A 7,779-nucleotide genomic window follows, 5' to 3' on the forward strand; every position below is an offset into this window, starting at 1 on the left:
TAAATAAACTAAACTAGAAAACATAGAGTAGATTGATTAGTAGGACTGGATGTTACAATCCCTAAGGTTTGCACAACAATTGACTGGTGTTGTTCTTGGGGATGACCACTAGGTGCTACCATTCAGACACATCTTCAGTTGTGTACCTCAACGTCACTGGGTGTTTCGGCCTTTTATCACAAGACACCCTCAGTCGAGGCAGTCGACCGCAGGGTGATCAGACCTGGGTGCATGTCTTAATGTTAGCCTCTAGATGGTTATGTGGCAGCCCAGACATTTTGGAATATAATGGTAGAAACAAGGAACTACAGATGCTGGTTTATAGCAAAGTGCTGGAGTAACTCAGCGGGTCAGGCGGCATCTCTGGAGCAAAAGGAAGGGTGACGTTTGGGGTCGGGATCCTTCATACTCTAATCATTCTTCAGAATATAAAGGATCTGACTGTAAAAAATTGGAGGTCTGAGCATTGTATTGTTGAAGCAAGTGTGCAATGGAGCGATAAATCTAATATTTACATGCAGGCTATATTTAAAGATATGACTTTAAACATTAACTGAAGATTAAGGTTGTGCAATTGTAGTTGAAAGAAATTTTTCCATGGGACCTAACCTGGTGTTTGAAGAAACAATGGAGCACTTTGAGAATATTGCTAGAACTTTGTAAGTAACCAGTAGGACAAAAGGAGGAATCCTTTGGCAAAGACACCAAAGACCCGGACTCAATCCTAGCTACAAGTGCTCTCTGTACGGAGTTTGTACGTTCTCCCTGTGACCGTGTGAGTTTTCTCTGAGTGCTCTGGCTTCCAATGCATTTGCAAAAATAGTTTGTAAAGCAATTTAATATATCAGGCACGTTAATAGAGTACCTTTCTTCAAGTTTTTCTCTGACATCCCCATGTCTGTACGTTCAGCTAAACAGCACTGACTGACGTGTTTTCATTCTGTTAATGGAACGAGAGGCAGTTGTGAATAGGATTGAACATTGTAAAATCAGCAGCAAACTTCCCTGGTTGTCAGCTCATGATGGATGGTAGGTGGTTAATGAAACAGTCCGAGATGGTGGACACACAATCCTACCCTGAGCAACTCCGGCAGCAATATTGTTCCATGGCTGTTTACTTCCATTGAAAGTTCCATTGCCGTTCATGTTCTCTGACAAATATTTTACACTTATAGTGCTAAAGAGCATGGAAACAGGCTCCTTGACCCAGCTTGTTCACATTGACCAAGTTGCCTTACCAAGCTTGTCCCACTAGCCTGCACCTGGCCCATATCTCTGCAAACCTTACCCATCTATCAAACTGTCCTAGAGTCTTTTAAATAGATTGAATAGATAGGTTAGGTAGACACAAAATGCTGGAATAACTCAGCGGGATAGGCAGCATCTCTGGAGAGAAGGAATAGGTGACGTTTCGGGTCGAGACCGTTTGCACAGTCTTACCCAGAGTAGAAAAATCAAGAACCATGGATCATACGTTTAAAGTGAGAGGGGAAACATTTCATGGGAACCTGAGGGGCAACTTTTTCACACTGAGGGTGGTGGGTATATGGAACAGGATGCCAGTGGAGATAGTTGAGACAGGTCCTACAACAATATTTAAAAGAAATTTGGACAGTACATTGATAGGAAAGTTTTAGAAATACTAGACCAAGTGGACCTGTTGGGCCCAAACCTCTCCTGCATTGGTGCAGCACTCTCTCCTTCCCCCCTCCCCCCTCCCCTCTCCCCCACCCCCTCCACTCCCCCTCTCCCCTCTCCCTCTCCCCCTCCCCCTGCCCCTCCCCCTCCATCCCTCCTCCCTCCCCCTCCCTCCCCCTCCCTCCCCCTCCCTCCCCCTCCCTCCCCCTCCTCCTCCACTCCCCTCCCCCTCCCCCTTCGCCTCCCCCCCACCTAATTCCCCTCAACCCCCCTTATCCTCCCTCCTCCCTCTCCCCCCTCCCTCCACCCTCTCCCTCCCTCCCTTCCTCCCCCTCTCTCCTTAGGAGATAGATTTAAACTTTAAAATGTGAATGACTTTAAAAATATAACACCAATTCCAATGAAACTTCTTCCATTAGCACCAAATGGTGGTGAGTAAGGTGGGCCTAAAATTGTTGCGCTATCGTGTACCGTTTTGGCTGTAGTTCAGGAACAAACAAACAAACAAACGAGAGTTTTAGTATATGGATGGGCAAAACACAGGCAGGTGGGACTAGTGTAGATGGGGCATCTTGGTCGACATTAGCAAGTTGGGCCAAGGGGACTTTTTCTATACTGTATGACACTATGACAGGGGCAGCACAATGCTCAGCGGTAGAGTTGCTGCCTTACAGCACCAGAGACCCGGGCTCAATCCTAACTACAAGTGCTCTCTGTACGGAGTTTGTACGCTCTCCCTGTGACCGTGTGTGTTTTCTCCGAGTGCTCTGGTTTCCTCCCACACTACAAAGATTAATTGGCTTCGGTAAAATTGTAAGTTGTCCGTAATGGGTAGGATAGTGCTAGTGCTGGGGATGAACGCTGGGCGGCGCGGACCCGGTGGGTGAAAGGGTCTGTTTAAATGTCTAAAGTAAAGACACTAAATGTTGTTATTGTATCTGCTTCTGCCACTTCCTCTGGTAGCTTGTTCCATGCCCACACACACCAACCCTCTTTGTACAAAAGTTGCCCCTCTAAATCTTTATTTTTGCACCTATAAACCTACGTACTTTAGTTTTAGACTCCCCCACCCGGGGGAATAGGCTGCAACTATCCACCTTATATGCAACCCTTCTTGGTTTTACAAACCTCGTAAAGGTCACCCTCATGCAGGGCCGTCTTAACGCATGGGCCTGATGGGCACTTGCCCGGGGGCCCACGAGCATAGGGGCCCCATGCTGATCTGTGTATGTTAAGTGACTTGCAATAAATAAATACTACTTTAAAAATGTAGGTTCAATAAGTGCTTTTTTCGCAACATTTTCGGTCACTAAGTGCTTCTCACAGCGATCTGTAAGTACTTTTCGCAACAATGTAGCACCCTAAGTCCATCGCTAAGTGCTTTTCGGTAAGTGCTTTTCGCCGGCATGATGGGGGGGGGCTGGTAGGGAAAGGGGGGTGGGGGAGAGTAACGGTAGGGGCCCCAGTACACTGCTTTGCCCGGGGGCCCATAATGCTGTAAAAACGGCCCTGCCCTCATGCCTCTGCTTTTTTGTTAACTTGAAAGAAAGCAGAAGAGGTATTGCCCTGGAGATTTTTATTTATACAACTTTGTTGTTTACATCTCCTTCAGAAGATTGTCTTCAAAACCAGCTACATCGCTCCCACTGGAGGTAAAGTTATAAAAGCCTGGATTGCCAGCGAGTTGTGGCTCCGATCCTGGAGTAAGGTTAAGTGGTACTTCTTTACTTTGTTGATCTACACGTTAAAAAATGTCAGTTTGAAGAAACCACAGCCAGACATTCTCTGAGTGTTCAGCTCAGGGTTTTATTTGTTTTGTACTGGATGTATTTCCCATACACCAGCCATATCATTGGTTCAATTTGCAACCATGTATTCCTCTTGGGATCATGCCATCCCTGGCCAACAATTGGCCTATCAGAGAACCAAAGACAGACACAAAATGCTGGAGTAAACCAGCAGGACAGGCAGCATCTCCGGAGAGACGAAATGGGTGACTTTTCAGGTTGAAACCCTGCTTCGGACTGAGTCTGAAGAAGGGTCTCGACCCGAAACATCACCCATTCCTTCTATCCAGAGATGCTGCCTGTCCCGCTGGTTTACTCCAGCATTTTGTGTCTGTCTTGGGTATAAACCAGCAACTGGGGCATCACGGTGGTGCAGTGGTAAAGTTGCTTCCTTACAGTGCCAGAGACCCAAGTTCGACCTTGACTAGGGGTGCTGTCTGTACGGGGTGTGTACATTCTCCCTGCGACTGCGTGGGTTTTCTCCGGGTGCTCCGGTTTCCATCCACATTCCAAAGACATACATGTTTGAAGGTTAATTGGTTTTGGTAAAAAAAAAAAAAATTGCCCCTAATGTGCTAGTGTATGGGGGATCGCTGGTCGGCACGGACTCGGTGGGCCGAAGGACCAGTTTATTGGCTGTATCTCTCTGTATCTCAAAAATAAACTGAACAAATCTATCTGCAGTTCCCATGTATTACATTTTTGCTTCAGTTGTCCCGGCAGTGTTGGCAAGACTGTCAGTTCCATCTGCTGGGTTGACTACTCTCTCTCGGGGGACTAGGAACACACCTAACAGTGATTGATTATCTGGAGGAGATCCTGCAGCCCACACTGACAGATGGAACCTCTTGCATGAAGCAAGCAGGTGATGTTTAGAGCAGCACATGGCTCCCTCCCCGGTCCATGCTGTCATGACGGAGAAGGTTCCTGGGCCATGTCACCAGGTGTTATGAGCCATCTCTGCAGCCTTGCCCACAGCCACGCATGCTTAACGGCACATATCATACCGTGTGGCACGCTGAACAAGTGACCTTGACAGAGAGGATTCAGCAGGTACAATGGACTGCTCTACCAGCAAGAGTATTCCCTCTCTCCACCCCTTCCCCCACCCTAGACGTCATCCCTGATCCACTGTTCGCATCCTTGTATCCCTCTTGTTATCACCTCTTCCCAGTCAACAATGGGCCATTATGGGCTCCACCCTTCCTGAGGTGTAAGAAAATAACTGCAGATGCTGGTACAAATCGAAGGTATTTATTCACAAAATGCTGGAGTAACTCAGCAGGTCAGGCAGCATCTCAGGAGAGAAGGAATGCCTTCTCTCCTGAGATGCTGCCTGACCTGCTGAGTTACTCCAGCATTTTGTGAATAAAAACCCTTCCTGAGGTCATCTGTTCCTGGCCCTGATTTGTTCTGGCCTTTTGTCATCTCCAGTTTAATCTCCCCCCCCCCCCCCCCCCCACCCCCTGTTCCCCACAAACTACTACTTTCTCTCTGAAGAAGGGGAAGGGTTCCGACCTGAAATATCGCCTATTCCTTTTCTCCATGACCCGCTGAGTTACTCCAGTATATTAGAGTCATAGAATCATACAGCATGGAAACAGGCCCTTCAGGCCAACTTGCCCACACCGACCAACATGCCCCATCTACACTAGACCCACCTATCTGCGTCTGGCCCATATCCCTCTAAACCTGGCCTGTACCTGTCTAAATGTTTCTTAAACGGTGTGATAGTACCTGCCTCAACTACCTCCTCCTGCAGCTCGTTCCATACACCCATCACCCTTTGTGTAAAAATGTTATCCCTTCAGGTTCCTATTAAATCTTTCCCCCTCACCTTAAACCTATGTCCACTAGTTCTCAATTCCCTGGCTCCGGGCAAAAGACTTTGCATTTACCCGATCTATTCCTCTCATGATTTTGTACTCCTCTATAAGATTGCCCCCTCATCCTCCTGTGCTTCAAGGAATAAACTCCTAGCCTGCTCAACCTTTCCCTATAGCTCAGGGTCTCGAGTCCTGGCCACATCCTTGTTGCCAGGACTCAATGCACCCTTTCCAGCTTGACAACATCGTTCCTATAACATGGTAACCAAAAGACAATACTCTAAATGCCACCTCACAAACGTCTGATACAAGAAACTGCAAAAGGACCTCCCAACTTTTATGCTCAATACTCTGACTGATTAACCCTCTCTACCTGTGACACAATTTTCAAGGAACTTTTGTCTTTTTCTTTGAGAAGTCACATGTTCTGCAGTTCCTATATGAGCACTGCAATCACACATCATCATCCTTTGGTCCAGAGCCTTTCTGGATTATATGTTTCTAGCAAACCAACAGAGGTCCCGGCCACCGAGAGGAGTCCAACAGGACCGGAACAGTCTGCCCAGGCAGCCGAGGTGCTGAGACATCGGCCCCCAAAGACGGCCTCGGAGGTCGGCAATGAGAAGATATCTGCCTGCTCCGGCCGGGCTGGAGTTCCAGAGCCATGGCCGCAGGGGGCAAATTCAACCTGCTGATCAACCATGGAAGTCTCAATGAGGTCGAGATCAGCCAACGCACCCAGCGTAGGCGCTACATTTTCGGGGGGACTTCCGGTGGGGATTTCAAGTACGGCCTCGTTATTTCGTCCAGATTAAAGGAGGTGCTAGATCATCAGTTGCCGGAAAATCGATGGTGCACCTGTGCTGCCCTCCACGGTCTCTATGGTGACAGCACTCAGCTCAATCGCACCCTCTCCTCTCTTCACTCCTCCAACCTTCTGTGCTTCTTACCACTTCTAATCCAACCTTCACCGTGAAGTTTACATCACAACCTTTATCCCTATGCTCCTGAAATAGATTCTTGAAATAAATCAGGAAAAGGTTTGTGAGCTCGTAAAAATATTTGGTGCCAGCATGATGTTTCCTCAGGCAAAATAATTGAATCACAGAATCACAGATTTATTAAAACATGGAAGGTGTCCAGGAGCCCATCTGGTCCCTGCTGGAACTGGATAGAGCAATCCCATCAGTTCCATTTCAGGAGTTCGGTTCAAACAATAAAACATTTCACTCTTGACGGACTGAGTTCCTCCAACACTTTGTTTCTTGATCATGGATCCAGCATCAGCAATTTTGAGTGTTTCCATTTAGCATGATCCCCCTGCTTTTGAACTCTCTGCCTCCGCACCGTGAATCCCAGCATACGTAAGAGATAGAAGCAGGAGAAGGCTCTTTGACCCTTTGGGCCTGCTGTGCCATTCGTCGAGATCCTGGCTGATCTTCCATCATAGCGCTATCCCCATGTCCCTTAGTGTCCAGGATATGTCAAACTCTGGTTTGAATGAACATAATTGCTGAGCCTCCACAAACCATCCGAGTTCGAGAATTCCAAAAGGTTCATGAGATAAGGTGAGAGTGGACTGATTTTAGATCATAAGACCGTAAGTGACAGGAGCAGAATTAGACCATTCAGCCCATCGAGTCTATTCCGCTATTCAATCACGGCTGATCTATCTCTCCCTCCCATCCCCATTCTCCTGCCTTCTCCCCATAACCGTACTAATCAAGAACGGGTGAGAGGGGAAAGCTTTAATAGATTTAGGTGATTTGGAACAATTTAGGTGAGAGGGGAAAGATTTAATAGGAACCTGAGGGGCAACTATTTCACACAGAGGGTGGTGGGTATGTGGAACAAGCTGCCAGATGGCGTGGTTGAGGCAGGTATTATAACAACATTTAAAAGACATTTGGACATGTACAAGGATAGGAAAAGTCTAGAGGGATGTGGGCCAAACGCGAGCAGGTGAGACTAGTGTAGAAGAGGCATAGAAACATAGAAACATAGAAAATAGGTGCAGGAGTAGGCCATTCGGCCCTTCGAGCCTGCACCGCCATTCAATATGATCATGGCTGATCATCCAGTTCAGTAACCTGTACCTGCCTTCTCTCCATACCCCCTGATCCCTTTAGCCACAAGGGCCACATCTAACTCCCTCTTAAATATAGCCAATGAACTGGCCTCAACTACCTTCTGTGGCAGAGAATTCCACAGACGCACCACTCTCTGTGTGAAGAAATGTTTTCTCATCTCGGTCCTAAAAGACTTCCCCCTTATCCTTAAGCTGTGACCCCTGGTTCTGGACTTCCCCAACAGCGGGAACAATCTTCCCGCATCTAGCCTCTCCAACCCCTTAAGAATTTTATATGTTTCTATAAGATCCCCCCTCAGTCTTCTAAATTCCAGCGTCTTGGGCAGGTTGGGCCGAAGGGCCTGTTTCCGTGCTGTATGCATCTATCACTCTATCACTCTACTCCAAGCGCGTCACTGTGCCTGTTCCATGTGTTCGGTGGATGTGTAAGACTTCAAGA

Source organism: Rhinoraja longicauda, chromosome 2, assembly GCF_053455715.1.
Source record: "Rhinoraja longicauda isolate Sanriku21f chromosome 2, sRhiLon1.1, whole genome shotgun sequence".
Taxonomy (NCBI): domain Eukaryota; kingdom Metazoa; phylum Chordata; class Chondrichthyes; order Rajiformes; family Arhynchobatidae; genus Rhinoraja; species Rhinoraja longicauda.